This window comes from Chlorocebus sabaeus, chromosome 14, assembly GCF_047675955.1.
Source record: "Chlorocebus sabaeus isolate Y175 chromosome 14, mChlSab1.0.hap1, whole genome shotgun sequence".
Classification (NCBI taxonomy): domain Eukaryota; kingdom Metazoa; phylum Chordata; class Mammalia; order Primates; family Cercopithecidae; genus Chlorocebus; species Chlorocebus sabaeus.
In genome coordinates this window covers 78,422,328-78,441,177 of record NC_132917.1, presented here as the reverse complement: position 1 = coordinate 78,441,177, position 18,850 = coordinate 78,422,328, and positions in this window count along the sequence as shown.

The window sequence follows — 18,850 nt, the reverse complement described above, 5'->3', positions numbered from 1 at the left end:
TTGTTGATTTAAGTTCCTTACAGATTCTGAATATTAGACCTTTCTCACATGCATAGATTGCAAATATTTTCTCCCACTCTATGGGTTGTCTGTTTCCTCTTTTGATAGCTTCTTTTGCTATGCAGAAGCTACCTATTTTAATTAAGTCTCACTTGTCAATTTTTCTTTTTGTTGCAATCGCTTTCAGCATCTTTGTCATGAAATCTTTGCCAGGGTATATGTCCAGAATAGTATTTCCTAGGTTATCTTTCATGGTTTTTACAGTTTTAGGTTTCAGATATAAGTGATTAGTCCACCTTGTGTTGATTTTTGTTGTATAGTGTAAGGAAAGTCAGTCTTATGCATAGGGCTAGCCAGTTATCCCAACACTACTTACTGAGTCCTTTCTCCATTGTTTGTTTATGTTGGCTTTGTGAAGATCAGATGGTTTATAGATATGTGGTATTATTTCTGGACCGTCTACTCTGTTTCATTCATCTATGTGTTTGTTTTTGCAACAGTACCATGCTGTTTTGCTATTTGTTGCCTTTCAGTATATTTTGAAGTTGAGTAATGGATGACTCCAGCTTTGTTCTTTTTGCTTAGGATTGCCTTGGCTGTTCTGGCACTTATTTTTCTACATGAATTTTAAAATAGATTTTTCTAATTCTGGGAAGAGTGTCATTGATAGTTTCATAGGAATAGCACTAAATCTGTAAATTTCTCTGGGTAATATGGCCATTTCAGCAATGTCTCTTCATATCCATGAGCATGGAATGTTTTTCCATTTGTTTGTGTTGTCTGATTTATTTGAGTAGTGTTTTGTATTCTTGTTTTGGAGATCTTTCACCTCCCTGGTTAGGTGTATCCCTAGGTATTTTATTCTTTTTTTTTCTGACTATTGTGAGTGAGATTGCATTCTCAATTTAGCTTTCTGTTTGGATATTATTGGTAAATAAGAATGCTACTGATTTTCATACATTGATTTTGTATCCAGAAAGTTTCCTGAAGTTGTTTATTAGATCAAGAGTTTATGGTCAGAGATGATGGGGATTTCTAGGAACAGAATCATATCATCTATATACAGCAGTAGTTTTACTTCCTCAATTATTATTTGGATGCCTTTTATTTCTTTCTTTTGCCTGACAGCTCTGGCTATGACTGACAGTACAATGTTGAATACGAGTGGTGAGAGATGGAATCCTCATCTTGTGCTGGTTTTCAAGAGGAGTGTTTCCACCTTTTTCCCAATCAGTATAATGTTGGCTGTAGGTATGTCACAGATGGCTTTTATTATTTTGAAGTATGCGTGTTCAATGCTAGTTTGTTGGTTTTTTTTCTTTTTTTACACAAAGTAATGTTAAATTTTATTAAGAGCCTTGTTTTTAGTTCTATTTATGTGTTGAATCACATTTATTGATTTACATATGCTGAACAAACCTTGCATCTCAGGGATAAAGCCTACTTGCCTATGATAGATTAACTATTTGATGTGTTATTGATACAGGAACTAAAAATAAATTATTTTTCCAGATAGTGAGGTTAATGAGTCTCAGCAAGGCTTCCCTTTTAACAACAAAGAGCAGCCTGTAAAATCAAGCTGCAAACATAGATAAGCAAGCTGAAAACTTGCACAGGTGAATGCTGGCAGCTGTGCCAATAGGAAAAGGCTACCTGGAAGCCAGGTATGTTCAACATGGAGACTCCATCTTCCCTTTCCTTTGTCACCACGTGTACAGTAAAAAAAAAAAAAGAAACAACAACAACAAAAAAAAACAGGCAACATGGCATGAACTAAGTAGAGAACCCATCTGTATAATAAAAGATTAGAGTGGGGCAGCCAGCTTCTTTGTGTACTATGCAAATGGTACACCTGGTCCAACCAATCTTTCATGCCCTATGTAAATCAGACAAGCTCATCTAATAACTTCCTGCAGATTTTTTTTATCAAAGACCCTTTTCTGCACAGATAGTTTTTCTCTTTCTTTCACCTATTAAACTTCCACTCTTAACCTCACTCTGGTGTGTCTGCATCCTAGTCTGCCATGGCCATGGGACAATGAACCTCAGGCATCGCCCTAAACAATGATGCCACTTCACTATTGGATTCAGTTTGCTAAATTTTCTTGAGAATTTTTGCATCCATGTTCATCAAAGATATTGGCCTGAAGTTTTCTCTTTTTGTTGTGTCTTTGACAAGTTTTGGCATCAGGATGACAACAAATGAGTTAGGAAATAGTCCTCCCTTCTCAATTTTTTTGAATAGTTTCAATAGGAATGGTATCAGCTCTTCTTTATACACCTGGTAGAATTTGGCTATATATCCATCTGATCCTGGGATGAATTTTTCGGGTTTGTAGGCTTTTTATATCTGACACAATCTTAGATCTCATCATTGGTCTGTTTAAGGATTCAATTTCTTTCTGGTTCAACCTTGGGAGATAGTATGTTTAGAGGAATTTATTCATGTCTTCTAGGTTTTCTAGAATGTGTTCACAGAAGTATTCATAGCAGTCTCTGAGGGTTTTTTGTATTTCTTTTGGGTCAGTGGTGGTATCTCCTTTGTAATTTCTGCTTGTGTTTATTTGGATCTTCCCTCCTTTTTTCTTTATTAATCTAGCTAGTAGTCTATATATCTTATTAATTATTTCAGAGAAAAAAATTAATAATTCATTGATCTTTTGTATGGTTTTCGACTTCCAATTTTCTTCATTTCAGCTTTGATGTTGGTTATTTCTCATCTTTTGCTACATTTGGTTTTGGTTTGCTCTTGGTTCTCTAATTCCTCTAGCAGTGACATTAGGTTGTTAATTTAAGATCTTTCTCAATTTTTGATGTGGACTTTTACTGCTGAAAGTACTCTCTTAACACTGCTTTAGTTGTGTTCTAAAGATTCTGGAATGTTGTGCCTTTGTTCTCATTAGTATCAAAGAATTTATTGATTTCTGCCTTAATTTAATTATTTACCTAAAAGTGATTCAGGAGCAGGTTGTTTAATTTCCATTAAATTTTATCATTATGAGTGATTTTCTTAATATTAATCTTGTTTTTATTGCACTGTGATCCAAGAATATGCATGCTATGATTTTGAATTTTTTAATTTGTTGAGTATTGTTTTGTGTCATTTGTGTGTTTGGTCTTTGAGTATGTGCTATGTGCAGATGAGAAGAATGTATATTTTGTTGTTTTGGGTGGAGAGTTCTGTAGATGCCTATCTACTATATACACATGACAGGTTCATTTTGTCACATGTCTAGTTCAGGTCCTGAATATCTTTGTTAGTTTTCTGCACTGATGATCTGTCTAATACCATCCGTGAGATGTTGAAGTCTCCCACTATTATTACATGGTTATTTAAGTCTTTTCAAAGGTCTCTAAGAACTTGATTTATGTATCTGAGTGTGCCTGTGGTAGGCACATATATACTTAGAATAGTCAGGCCTTCTTGTTGAATTGAGTCCTTTACCAATATGCTATGTCCTTCTTTGTCTTTTTAGATTTTTGTTGGTTTAAAGTCTTTTTTTGTCTGAAATTGAATAGCAGTCCCTGCTTTTTTCTGATGTTTTATTTACTTCGTAGATTTTTCACCATCTCTTAACTTTGTGCCTGTGGGTGTTATTGCATCTAAGATGGATCTCTTGAAGAAAGCATACTGTTGGGTCTTGCCTTTTTAGCCAACTTGCCACTCTATGCCTTTTCCTAGGGGAATTTAGTCTATTTGCCTCCAAGGTAAGTATTGATATGGGCAGATTGTCATTGTGTTTTTAGCTGGTTATTATGCAGAGTTGGTATGTGGTTGCTTTATAGTGTCACTGGTCTGTGTACTTAAGTGTGTTTTTGTGGTGGCTGATAATGGTCTTTTCTTTCCGTTTTTAGCACTCCCTTAACAATCTCTTGTAAGGCAGGTCTGGTGGTAACAAATTCCCTTAGCATTTGCTTGTCTGAAAATGATTTTATTTCTCCGTCACTGATGAACTTTAGTTTGGTTGGATATGAAATTCTTGGTAGAAATTCTTTTCTTTAAGAGTGCTACAACATAGTATTAGAAGTTCTGGCCAGGGCAATCAGGCAAGAGAAATAAATAAAGGGTATTCAACTAGGAAAAGAGAAAGTCAAATTGTCCCTGTTTGCAGATGACATGATTGTGTATTTAGAAAACCCCATTGTCTCAGCCCAAAATCTCTTTAAGCTGATAACCAACTTTGGCAAATTCTCGGCACAAAATCAATGTGCAAAAATCACAAGCATTCCTATACACCAATAAGAGACAAACAGAGAGCCAAATCATGAGTGAACTCACATTCACAATTGCTTCAAAGAGAATAAAATACCTAGGAATCCAACTTACCAGAGATGTGAAGGACCGCTTCAAGGAGAACTACAAACCACTTGCTCAAAGAAATTAAAGAGGACACGAAAAAATGGAAGAACATTCCTTGCTCATGGATAGGAAAAATCAATATCGTGAAAATGGTCATACTGCCCAAGGTAATTTATAGATTCAATGCCATCCCCATTAAGCTACCAATGACTGTCTTCACAGAATTGGAAAAAACTACTTTAAAGTTCATATAGAACCAAAAAAGAGCCTGCATTGCCAAGACAATCCTAAGTCAAAAGAACAAAGCTGGAGGCATCATGCTACCTGACTTCAAACTATACTACAAGGCTACAGTAACCAAAACAGCTGGGTACTGGTACCAAAACAGAGATAAAGACCAGTGGAACAGAACAGAGCCCTCAGAAATAATACCACACATCTACAACCATCTGATCTTTGACAAACCTGACAAAAACAAGAAATGGGGAAAGATTCCCTATTTAATAAATGATGCTGGGAAAACTGGCTAGCCATACATAGAAAGCTGAAACTGGATCCCTTCCTTACACCTTATACAAAAAATAATTCAAGATGGATTAAAGACTTAAATGTTAAACCTAAAACCATAAAAATCCTAGAAGAAAACCTAGGCAATACCATTCAGGACATGGGCATGGGCAAGGACTTCATGTCTAAAACACCAAAAGCAATGGCAACAAAAGCCAAAATTGACAAATGGGATCCAATTAAACTAAAGAGCTTCTGCACAGCAAAAGAAACTACCATCAGAGTGAACAGGCAACCTACAGAATGGGAGAAAATTTTTGCAATCTACCCATCTGACAAAGGGATAATATCCAGAATCTACAAATAACTTAAACAAATTTATAAGAAAAAAAAATCAAATAACCCAATCAAAAAGTGGGCAAAGGATATGAACAGACACTTCTCAAAAGAGACATTTATGCAGCCAACAGACACATGAAAACATGCTCATCATCACTGATCATCAAAGAAATGCAAATCAAAACCACAATGAGTACCATCTCACACCGGTTAGAATGGTGATCATTAAAAAGTCAGGAAACAATAGGTGCTGTAAAGAATGTGGAGAAATAGGAACGCTTTTACACTGTTGGTGGGACTGTAAACTAGTTCAGCCATTGTGGAAGACAGTGTGGCGATTCCTCAAGGATCTAGAACTAGAAATACCATTTGACCTAGCAATCCCATTACTGGGCATATACCCAAAGAATTATAAATTATGCTACTATAAAGACACATGCACACATATGTTTATTGCAGCACTATTCACAATAGCAAAGACTTGGAATCAACCCAAAAGTCCATCAGTGACAGACTGGATTAAGAAAATGTGGCACATATACACCATGGAATACTATGCAGCCATAAAAAAGGATGAGTTTATGTCCTTTGTAGGGACACGAGTGAAGCCAGAAACCATCATTCTGAGCAAAGTAGCACAAGGACAGAAAACCAAACACTGCATGTTCTCACCCATGGGTGGGAATTGAACAATGAGAACACTTGGGCACAGGGTGGGGAACGTCACATACCAGGGCCTGTCATGGGGTGGAGGGACAGGGGAGGGATAACATTAAGAGAAATACCTATTGTAAATGACAAGTTAATGGGTGCAGCACACCAACATGGCACATGTATACATATGTAACAAACTTGCAGGTTGTGCACATGTACCCAGAACTTAAAGTATAATAAAAAAATTTTTAAAAGGTTTTTAAAAAGAGTGCTGTATGTAAACCCCCAGTCTCTTCTGACTTGTAGGGTTTCTGCTGAGAGATCCGCTATTAACCTGATAGAGTTACGTTTGTAGGTGGCCTATCCTTTCTCTGTAACTGCCTTTAACATGTTTGCTTTAATTTTGACCTCAGAGAATCTGATGACTATGTGTTTTGTGGATGGTCTTCTTGTATAGTATTTCACAGGGGTTCTCTGCATTTCCTTAATTTGAATGTTGGCCTCTGCAGTGAAGTTGGGGAAATTTTCATGGATGATATCCTGAAATGTGTTTTCCAAATTGCTTGCTTTCTGTTCCTCTCTTTCATGGATGCCAATGAGTTGTACATTTGGTCTCTTTACATAATCCCATATTTCTCAGGGGTTTTGCTTATTCTTCTTTAGTTTTTTTCTTTATTTTTGTCTGGCTGAGTTATTTTGGAGAACTGGTCTTTGAGCTCTGAAATTCTTTCCTCAGCTTGGTTAGTTCTGGTGTTAATACTTTTGATTGTATTCTGAAATTCTTGAAGTGAGTTTTTCATCTCTATCAGTTCAGTTTGGTTCTTTCTTAAAATGGCCATTTGATCTTTCATCTCCTGTATCATTTTATCATATTCCTTAGAATCCTTTGATTGGGTTTTGATTTCCCACTGAATCTCAATGATCTTTTTTTTAAATTTATATTCTGAATTCTATTTTTGTCATTGTGGCCATTTTATCCTGGCTAAAACCATTCCTTGGGAACCAGTATGGTCGTTTGGAGGTTAGGAAGACAACCTGGGTTTTTAGTTGCCAGAGTTCTTGCACTGGTTCTCTTTCATCTTTGTGGGCTGATGTTTCTTCAGTCTTCAAAGTTACTGTCCTTTGGTCAGGCACAGTGGCTTATGCTTGTAATCTCAGCCTTTTGGGAGGCTGAGACAGGCGGATCACCTGAGGTCATGAGTTCGAGACCAGCCTGGCCAACATAGTGAAACACCATCTCTACTAAAAATACAAAAATCAGCCGGGCATAGTGGTGTTTGCCTATAATTCCAGCTACTCAGGAAGCTGAGACAGGAGAATCACTTGAACCCAGGAGGCAGTGGTTTCAGTGAGCCAAGATCACACCACTATACTCCAGCCTGGGTGACAGAGTGAGACTCTGTCTCAAAAAAAAAAAAAAAAAAAAAAAAAAAAAGTTGCTGTCCTTTGAATTTTTTTTTTTTTTTTTTTTTTTTTTTGGCTTTTATCTTCTTTGATGTCATTGGTGGTTTTACTGTGGTATAAGGTGGGTTCAGTGGACTGCATTAATTTCTAGAAGATTTTAGAGGGCCGAGATTCAGCTCAGCATTGCTGTGCTGCATGCTCTAACTCCAACAGGATTGCATCACCCCTGGCTCTGTTCTCTGGCCCTTTGAGGCTAGAAACCTGCTGTGCTGGAGGAGCTGAGATATTCTGGATCAATGGCCACAACACTGCAAAGGGTGGTGACAGCCAAAACACTTTATTGAGTGGTGGAACCAGGATTTGTGCTTGTTTGTGTGTGCCAGGAGCTGCAGCAAGTTGAATGTTCGTCTACTGGGGTGACGTACTGGCAAACACAGCTGTGATATCCTCTGTGCAGGTGTTTGTAGCTGTGGCAGTGGTGGAGCAAGGATAAATATGTTGGTGGGTGCAAGGCTGGCAGTCTCCATGAACATATTCATGCCGGTGGCAGTGGCAGTGCAGGGTGGAACCAAGGGGGTCCGTGCACATACTCACGTCTGCCATGGTATCAGCATAGTTGTGGGAATTTGGTGGGCACAAAGCAAGCAGCTTCTGTGTGAATATTCATGCTAGTGGCAGCGGTTGCATGGGATTACTGGTCTCTGTGCGTGCATTTAGATCGGTAATGATGGTGCAGTAGGGAGGGAAGCAGGGTACACTCATGCTGGCAGCTATGGTATGGTGGGGCGCATGCATCAAACACACACACTGGCAGGGAAGGAGAGATGAGATCTGCCTGAGCACACATGCATTGGAAAAGTGATGTGGGGGTGACTGTGGGCAAGTGCATGCTGGCAAAGTGGTGCAGAAGAGGCTGCAGTGGGGGTAGTGTGCAGATGTGCTAAGCCACATCAGTAAAGGCCACTCTGGTGGAGCTCTCCAACAGTCAGGTGTGGTTTGCCAGTGCAGAAGGTATGATACAGGGTCTCTGGAGGCACATCAGCAGGGCATCCAAACCTACACTGCAAGCAAGCATGGCAGTATCAGGCCCTGAGAAAGGCTAGAAGACAGAGGAGTGCTTAGGTTGGAGTGGCAACATCTGATAGGTAAGGGTGCCCTGCTCTGTTCAGATCCAAAAGTTCCCCTAAGGCTACAGTCTCACAGGGAAGCATGGCAAGCCTTGGGGCGAGGGAATTGGGGAGTGATGGGGGAGTATCTCTGCCTGTGTTCCACTGCAGATATTCCTGCACAGACTTGAGTACTGCCCCTACCACCTCTTTAAGCAGCTGTCCCTGCCAGCTCAAGTGTCTATGTGGGTTGTAGGGTCTCCTGCTGCCAAGATTCCAGAGGTTTGTGGCAAGAGCAGATTGCTCCTTGCTTACCTTGCTCACCCCTTCCACAATAATTGTTGACAGCCAGAAACAAGTCCCAGTGCATTGTAACCCTGTGTAGGGTTCCCCGTTTCTTTCCCCTTTAGCCCATCATCTGTGTCCTCCTTCTGTCCATTCTCAAATGAATTCCCTCTGGAGATCTGCTTGGAGTGCCTCGGTCTTCCCAATATTCCAGTTCCTCAATGGCTGTTTCTAGTCAGCCATCTTGCCTCTAACATACTTTTAAAAATTCATTCAAGTTTTGCAGTTGATATTTTCTGTTGTCTTTTACTTGTATTACTGTCTGATATGGTCTGGCTCTGTGTCCCCACCCAAATCTCATCTCGAAATATAGCTCTCATCATTTCCATGTGTCATGGGAGGGACCTGGTGGGAGGTAATTGAATCATGGGAGTGGGTCTTCCACATGCTGTTCTTGTGATAGTGAATAAGTCTCACAAGATCTGATGGTTTTATAAAGGGGAATTCCCCTGCACATTGTCGTGCTTGATGCCATGTAAGACATGACTTTGCTCTTCATTTGCCTTCCACCATGATTGTGAGGCCTCCCCAGCTATGTGGAACTGTGAGTCAATTAAAACTCTTTTCTTTATAAATTACCCAGTCGTGGGTATATCTTTATTAGCAGTTTGAGAACAGAATAATACACTGTATATAGTTAGATTGTATCTAATTATAACATGACTGACTTTATCATTTATTTAACTTTTTTCACTTCAAGCTCTTTTAATGCACCACAAATATTATTCAGTTTAACATTTATTTTATCAGTGTTTCATCTCATCTATCTGATATTCTTAGTTATATTTACTGATTTACTGTGTTTCTTATAATGTTTATGATTTAATTTTTAACTCATACAGTTGCTTGAATCTTGCTTTGGCTTCTTTTGTTTTATTTATTTTAGCTTTATTTTGTATTTTTGTTACTCAGTGTATTTTTAGTATCACATTTGTTTTGTTTACTTTGCTTAGGCAATTGGACACAGGAGATGTAGCTATAGGGAAAACTTAGGATGAGTTGGTCTCCAGGGATCCTTTTCCAGCTTCAATGAAATAACTCCACATTGTCCTCAGTGTTGAAACCCCAACCATAACTACTTAAACTAAAAAGGAATTTACTCCAACTCTTTTAAAAAGTTAACTTTATTGAAATATCATTCACATACCATAAAATCACACGATTCAAGCAAGCAATTCAATGGTTTTTCCACAAATTTGTGCATTCATAACAATAATAATTTTTTGAACATTTTCATTACGCCAAAATATATCCCATGCCCCATTGCTGTCACTCCTCATTCCTGCCTCCCTGTAGACCATAGGCAATCCCTAATCTATTTTTTTTTGTTTCTATAAATTGGCCTATTCTAAGTATCTTATGTGAGATAATACAATATGTGGTCCTTCACAAGTGACTTATTATTATTTTTTTGCATCGTGAACTGTTTTCTAAGCAAAACCATGTTGTAGAATATATCAGTAATTCATTTTTATTGTTGAATAATACACCATTGTTTGAATATATTTCATTTTATTTATCCATTCATCAGTTGATGGACATTTAAGTTGTTTCTATTTTTTGTCTATTATAAATAATGCTGCTATGTACATTTGTTTGGCATATTTTTCATGGACATATGTCTTTATTTTTCTTGGTTACATACCTAGAAGTAAAATGGCTGGGTTATATGGTAATTCTATGTTTAACCTTTTGTTGAGCTACAAACTATGTTTCAAAGTACCTGTACCATTTTATATTTTCATCAGCAGTGTATGAAGGTTCCAATTTCTCCATATCTGTGCCAACCATTGTTCTTATATGTCTCTTTTCATTATAGCCCTTCTAGTGGGTGTAAAGTAGTATCTCGTGGCGTTAAGTGTTGTGGTGTTACAAATTCTTGATAGCTAATTACATTGAGTATCTTTTCAAGTGCTTATTAGACATTGTGTTTCTTACTTGGAGAAGCATGTGTTCAGATCCTTTGCTCATTATTTAATCAGATTGTCTTTGTATTATTGAGTTGTAGCAGTTATTTATATATTCCAGTAACATGGTTTGACTCTCTGTCCTACCCAAATCTCATTTCAAATTGTAATCCCCACATGTTGAGGGAGGGCTCTGGTGGAAGGTGACTGGATTATGTGGGAGGTTCCACATGCTGCTCTAGTGATAGTGAGGGAGTTCTCATGAGATCTGATGGCTTTAAAAATGGCAGTTTCCTCACACTCTCTCTTTCTTTCTTTCTCTCTACCCTGCTGCCTTGTGAAGAAGGTGATTGCTTCCCCTTCTGACATGATTGTAAGTTTCCTGAGGCCTCCTCAGCCATGCAGCACTGTGAGTCAATTAAACCTCTTTTATTTATAAATTACCTAGTCTCAAGTAGTATCTTTATGGCAGTGTGAGAACAGACGACTACATCTAGACACACATGGTTTGCAAAATGTGTTCCTTATCAGATATGGGGTATGCAAAATTTCCTCCTACATATGTGTTTTGATAATTACATTTACTGGTGCTCTTTGTTTTCTGTTTTAGATTTAAACATCCATCTAAGTGTACATGTTTTCGGCCTGAAGATTTCCTTTAGTAGTTCTTGTCAGGAGAGTCTGCTAACAACAAATTCTTTTAGTTTTACTTTATTATGTGAGAGTGTATTTTTGCTCTCTATTTTTGAAAGATGTTTTGCCTATTGCCTCTATTATTTCTGCTGAGAAGTCAACTATTGATGTCATCTTGGTTTCTGCCATGTGACAGTTGTCTATCACTTGCTTCTTACAAGATATTCTCTTCACTTTTACCTTTCGACCATTTTACCACATTATGTCTGGATGTGGACCTTTTGTGCCTTTAGCCTGCTTGGAGTTTCTTGAGCTTCCTGGATGTATAGATTAATGTTTCCAATGTTTATCATCAAATTAGAAAACTTTCAACCATTGATTGTTTCAATATATATTTTTTTCTGTTTCTTTCATTCTCTATTCTTCAGTTTCTGCTAGTGTGACCCTCATGGTGACATGTGGTACCCCTTGCTTGGAAACTGATGGGAGAAGTAGCCCCATCTTTTCAGCCACAGCCACTGCTTTGACATATCTCTGGAGCTTTCGCATATATTGTTAGTCATTCCATTTTCATGCCCACATGTTAGCAGCTTATTATAAGCTTCTTGAAGATAGCGTTGGGTCTTATTTATTTCTAATTATTCAGTAGAAACAGAAAAGTATTTCGTATGTACAATGTAAGTGATAATCAAAAGTGGTGATATAAGTGTATAGTATAAATTAATTACTTTCAAAGATTCCATTTTCTTATTTTGATATGTTTATTGTTACTTTACCAGAAATAGGTGACTAATCTTTTTGTTGTTTAGTAGTAAATCATAAAAAATTAAATTCAAAGATTATTTAAAGTCACTCTTCTCTGCAGTAGTATTTGTGTGATAGCTTGAAATGTTTGTTGGCTAATTACCCAAGGTGTCACTGGTGTCTGAAATTTTTCCAATTGTGAATATTCACCCAAATATTTACATATTTTCTCTTACTTTATACCCAAGAAAAAAGGAAGAAAACTGCATTGCCATAAGCAAACCTTCATGGTTTATAGTCTTGCATAGGTTATAATCAAAGGAAAAACATGATCTGCTTCTGAAATTAGGATATAAAACACTGGAAATAATTCAAATTTGAATCCAAAGACAATAAATAGTTTTAGAGATATATTTTTGAAAAGAGTCTTGTTGGAATTTTGATAACTCAAGCATTTATGTGGACAATGCAAAAAAATACAGGTTCTTTAAGAAAACTCAGGATATATGTTCAGATAGTTGTAGACCCACTTTCTTGTCTTCTCAAAAAACTTCTGATATTAATATTTGGGTGTGTTGTTTAGAGAGTCAGTTTTATTTAGAGTAACTTTTTGCTGAATGAAATTTTTGCTGCTGAATCAATTTATATATGTTTCACCAATATTAAATGACATTTTAAAATATCAATAAGATGCAGGCTTCAGGCAAGTTTAATTTTAATCTATACTTGAACTCAGAAGAACTTTCCTAAACACACCAAGCCATTATTGTTTCATAATTTTATTTCTTAAACAACCTGTAAAAAAGATTAAACACAAATATGCTGGCTGGGTGCACTGGCTCACCCCTATAATCCCAACACTTTGGGAGGCTGAGGCAGGTGGATTCCTTGAGCCCAGGAGTTTGAGACCAGCCTGGGCAGCATAGGGAGGTATTCATATATTAACTCCAAACAAGTATCTGCAGCACATATTAAAAGGAAGGGCTTAATATTCAATATATAGATATATCATATATAGATATCAAATATCTAGATAAGAACCTGTTAAAATAATAATGATAATAATAAATTTCACAAAAAATATTCTTTTTAAAAAAGTTTACATATTTAAAGTATGATCTTTACAAATGCCCACTAAATGATTATACATGTACACACACACACATTCATATATACTCATACATGCATACAAAAACATCTAAAAAGAATTTCAAAGCAAGAGTGTTTGTCACTAACACACAAGAAAAAATTTAAGTATCAATAGGAGTGCTGCAAACAGGACTAGATTGAGAAAAGTACTAGCCAAGCAAGAATTCAAAACATGTGAATGATAAAATGAGGTTTTAGAAGCCACAAGGTCTCTTGGAAAACATTCTAAATCTCTTGATCTTGAAGAAACATTGAGTAGAGCTTAATGTGTACAACAGGCTACAATGTACAGTTTAGGCACACAACAGGCTAAGACGTGTGCATAGGGAGGAGAGACATTAACAACACTGATTCTAAAAAGAAAGTCATCTGAGTATGAGGAGATCAGCCTAGCTAACCCGTAGATGTCACAATTCCTGCAGAGAAATATATATAGGCTGATAGGCTCATAAAGACATGAAATGGTGGAAAGAACTAGATGTGCTCCAGTCAGTGCAGGTGGAGGTGAGGGCAAACTGCAAATCCATGAATGAGTTCACACTGTTCAGCAATGAAATGACTAACCTTGATATTTACTCAAGCATCTTAGAGAGCATATTCAGCAAGCTAACTAAAGCAGAATATATCCAAATTGTTGATAGATGATTGGCATTTTCTTATTTAATTTCTGACTTAAATAATTGAAATAAAAAGAAACTTTGTATCTGGTAGAGATTCCTTTCACCCTTCAAAATTAGTAAATACATAATTTAATAATAAACAAAAATAGAATATATGTATACATGTAGATGTATTTCTGGCCAAAATCTCTGAAAGGCAAACACAGGATTTTAACCTGTATTAGTTCCCAATGACAAGGAAACTGATCTTCATCTAAAAGTACAGCAAGCAATTAAAAATATCAATAGAAATTTAAAAATGATAGTTGTTAAAAGTAGAGAAACTTACATAATTAATTAAATATTTTTCCATATAACAGACTGAAGATCTCATACATACTATAAGATGTATGAGATGTACTGGATAATATTTCAATTGATGTTTATATTAATTTTATATTACTATAAATTTTACGGTTTAAAACAACCTGCAGTTATCTCATAGTTCGGTAGGTCAGAAGTCCAGGCAGGATCTGTCAGGTTCTCTGCTCAGTCTCTCAAGGCTGAAATCAAGGTCTTGGCTGAGGGAGCTGTTAGCTGGAGGCTCTTGGGAATAGTTAGTTTCCAAAGTCACTTGTGTGTTGTCAGAATTCAGGTTCTTAAGGTTATAGGTCTGAGTTTTCCCTTTCCTTAATGGCTGTCTCCTGGGGCTACTGTCTCCTATTAGTGCCTGTTTAAATTCCTTCTTTTTCCTTTTTCCCATTTTCCTTTTTTTTAAAACACTTATTTTAAGTTCAGGGGTACAAGCGCAGGTTTGTTACATAGGCAAACTTGTGTCATGGGGACTGTGGTACAGATTATTTTGTCACCCAGGTATTAAGCCTACTACCCATTAGTTATTTTTCCTGATCCTCTCCCTCCTTCCATCCCCACCCTCTGATAGTCGCCAAGGCATGTGGTTCCCTACTGTGTGTCCATGTGTTCTCATCATTAGCTTCCACTTACAAGTGAGAACATTTGGTATTTGGTTTTCTGTTCCTGTGTTAGTTTGCTAAAGATAATGGCCTCCAGCTCCATCCTTGTCCCTGCAAAGGACATGACCTATTTTCAAAGGTGGCAGCAGCCCATTTGGTTCTTCTCAGGCTTCAGATCTCTCTGACTTTTCTTGTCTCCCAACAGAGAAAACTCAGCTTTGAAAGGGCTTCTGTAATGAGATTGGGCCTATCTGATAATCCTTTGCTTGCACACTTGCTCAATTGGCCCATCAGACTTCACTTAAAAAACGTAAGTTCTAAGGCGAAATTATTAAGTTTAAAGAAGGTGAAAGCAGAGCATTAAACCAAGTGCAAACTCCTTCTGAGCATGAGGCCCCTGCAGCTGCGTAGGCTGCCCACCCTTGAAGCCAGATTTGACCAGGCAAACCGTGATCACTTTCTCCAATATTATATAAGCATGTTGAATAATTTAGGGTGACAACCAAAATTATAGAACCTCCAGCTGTAATTCCAAACCTCCAAGAAAAAATGGGGGAAGAGAAAACTGTTTCAAAATCATGTGATGCAGCGTGGACTGAAATGATTCACTCTACATTCATGTTAATGGTTGTCGTTGTAAAGATTTCAGGATATAATCAAGGACTCAGGGAAAACGTCGAATTGATTAATTTGTAAATTTTTATTTTTTAATTAAAAATCTGACAAAATGCAATATAAAAATATTTGTTTATTTGGGTTGGTAAATACTTGTGTGTAAACAGTAGTCTCTAAAAATGTATGTGTGTATGTGTATGTGTATAGTAAAAATAAAATAAAATAACTTCAGCTGTAATCCCACCAACTCAGGAGGTTGAGGTGGGAGAATTGCTTGAACCCAGGAGGCAGAGGTTGCAGGGATCACGCCCCTGCACTCCAGCCTAGGCAACAGAGCGAGACTCCATCTCAAAAAAACAAAAACAAAAACAAAAACCAAACAACTTCAAATCACTTTTGATTTCTATTAAAAAACAAATAAAGATCTCAAACATGGAGCTGCTATACTAAAATTAAAATGAACAATAAAATCAATTAATCATGTAATAAATAAATACCTGTAACCATGATCTTAAAACATTGCAAATGTAGTAATAATTCTTGAAAGTTTATATGAAAATTAAATGAACAATAATTAAAATGAACAATAAAATCAATTAATCATGTAATAAATAGATACATGTAACCATGATCTTAAAATATTTTAAATGTGGTAATAGTTATTGATAGTTCATATGAACATTGCAAAAAAAGTAATATTAATTGATTCAGTGTTATATTTTTTAACATCTGTAATCTAATTGTCCCAGTATATTGACTGATTTTCGTCATGGATAGAGGATGCTTTTGATAAAATTCAACACTTATAGAAGATTAAAAAATAAACCCTGGCAGACCTGAAATAGAGAAACTTTCTTACCTTGATAACTATGAAATATGTACAAATGGTACTGTACCTAAAGGGAAACTCTAGCATTAGAACAAGAGAAGGCTACAACTTAACATGGAATTACTTCTATCTAATGCAGTAAGAAAGAAAAAAGAAATAAGAGATATCAGAATCAAAAAATTTTAAAAAGTGCCATTATTTGCAGTGTTTGTAAATAGTGATATTAAATAATTTAATATGATTATCTCCTAGGAAAAAAATGGAAATAATAATCAACAAAACATGGTCACTTATAAAAGAGTTTGGTAAAGTCTCCACAAAAAAATGTATATTTACAAAAATCAATTACAACAAACTAACCACAAATAAAAATAAAGATATTCTTCATATTAGCAACAAAAATATAAGGTCTTTAAAATAATACAGAAAACCTCTTTGTATAAGAAATTAATATTTGATTAGAAAACATAAGCAGATCTGAAGCAAATTAAGCCATTTTATATTTTTCACGGGAGGAATCAACAGTATCAAACACTGTTTCCCTTCAACATTTTAAAAGAAGAAACTAGGAAAGGAGTGAAGGAATCCACCTCTCAGATTGTAAGGACTAGAAAACCCACTGATAGACCAAGGCATGTGTAAGAGTATGGTTTATAATGGAGCTGAGACAGAGAGAGAGAGGGAGAGAGAGAGAGAGAACATCAGTAGAAAAAGATGAATAATTTAATAGTTTCCGAAGGTGGACTCAATAATATCTTCCATCACACATGCTATTCTGCAGTGTGACCTGTGACTGAACAGATAATTAGAAGAGAAAAATCCCAAAGGCCTTGTAGCATATGAAGAGATGCTGAAATTCATCAGTAATTAGAGCCAAATAAAGTAGTAATGAAATATCACACTGTACCTATCAGATTGGCTTAAGTGAAAAGTTTTATGTCATCAGTTGGTGGGAGGTGTCCCCTCATTCAGGCTGGCACATCCAGTGAATATTATAGTTCAGAGCAAAAATGAATATGTGGATAGCCTTTTGGCCCAATAATAACAGCACCTTATAGAGATCCAAAAGGAAACATACAAAGATGTTTGTTGTAGTTTTGTTTATGGGAGTTAGAATTTTGAGGCAATGAGGGACCATCACTCGGGCTTGATTAAGTAAAATATGGAAGATACACTATATAGAATATTAAGCAGCAGATAGATGCATGGTATTGAGAGTAGATTTTAAAAAGGGTTCTTTCTCTCTCTTTCTCTCACCCTGCCTAAAAACATAATCACATTTTTGGCAAATACCATTCATATAAAACAAAAATACATGCATACAAATTTCTAATGTATATTTTACAAGAACCCATTTTAAAAGTAAGTCTGTTACATATATTAGAATGATTGCACAAGGGAATGGGGATAATAACTATAAATAAATCAAGAGTGAACCATGATAAAATAGTGATATAAGATGAAAGGTTTGATTAACTGAATCTACTACTTATTAGATTGAAAAGAAATTTATATATTTTCTCAAGACCTAGCCAATAATAATTGAGAGAGAGGATATGCATTCAAGTATTTCTGATCATTTAATTTATTCACTTAAATGTTAAGTAGTCCCTCATTTTCCTGTGGCAACTACTAACGGAGTGGAACAATACATTTGTGCCTTTGGGATTGCAGACCTGAAGTGAAACCTAGCACAGTGCAAGTTGCTGGCTGAGGCAAAGCTTCAGAGCTGCTCCTATATTTCCCAGGCCAAGTCTCATTTCTCAGGTGCCTTTGTCTTCCACATCTGGGAATTGCATTTGCCCCAGCACCTACAGCAGAATGGAACCCATTGTTCTTTTTCATTTATTTACTTCATGTCTTATTTCTGAGTAGAAAGATGTCACTAGCATTCTAAAGACATGAATTCTAGCCTCCCTTCTTAGCATGCTATCGTTGGGAGAATCATCATCAAACATCCAAAACAGAGGCAACGGTTTTCAAGCTCTAGCTCATTAGACAGAACATGGAAATCAGCTATTCTCCTAGCCTGCTTCATTCTGATCACTTTTGCTTTCTTACATTGTACATGCTGGGTTACGTGTACAATTTTGCTTAAAAAAAAAAAAAAAAAAGTCTGCTTCTACAAATATGTAGGGCCATCTACTTTGTGCCAGAAACTGTGCATGGTAAGGACGGTCTTTTCTATAATGTGACAAAATTTTTAAAATCATGAAACATGTCTCCCTTTTCTTCCTTCCTTTCTTTGCACATTTACTGAGTATCATCAAATCATCTGTGGCTGGCTACTGACTAATAGAGACATGTTTTAATATTGTGCATTGTTTTGATCATTGGAACTGTGACCAAAACACAGATAATTAATTATATATGTGTTTCATGCTTAAATAATTATTAATTATTTGAACATATCTAGTTACGGAGGCACAAATGTGCAAGTCACGAGCTATGGATTTTCAAATCTGAGGATTGATACCACTCAGCTGTCCTTATTAATAAATATGCTGAAGTTCCCACAGTACTAACAAACGGAGCAGAATATTTTTGTAATAGAAAGAAAAAAAGGAAAGAATTGATTATAAATGCCTACCTCATTTTAGTTACCATGTAAGGTCAATGTTATTCTCTCTTTTTTCACGGAGGAGGAAATCCTTGAGATCCTGAGACTTTCAGTAACTTGTTCACAGTTACCAAAGCTCCTAAGTAGAACAAAGATCTCAAGAGCTGCTCATTGCATGGCTCACG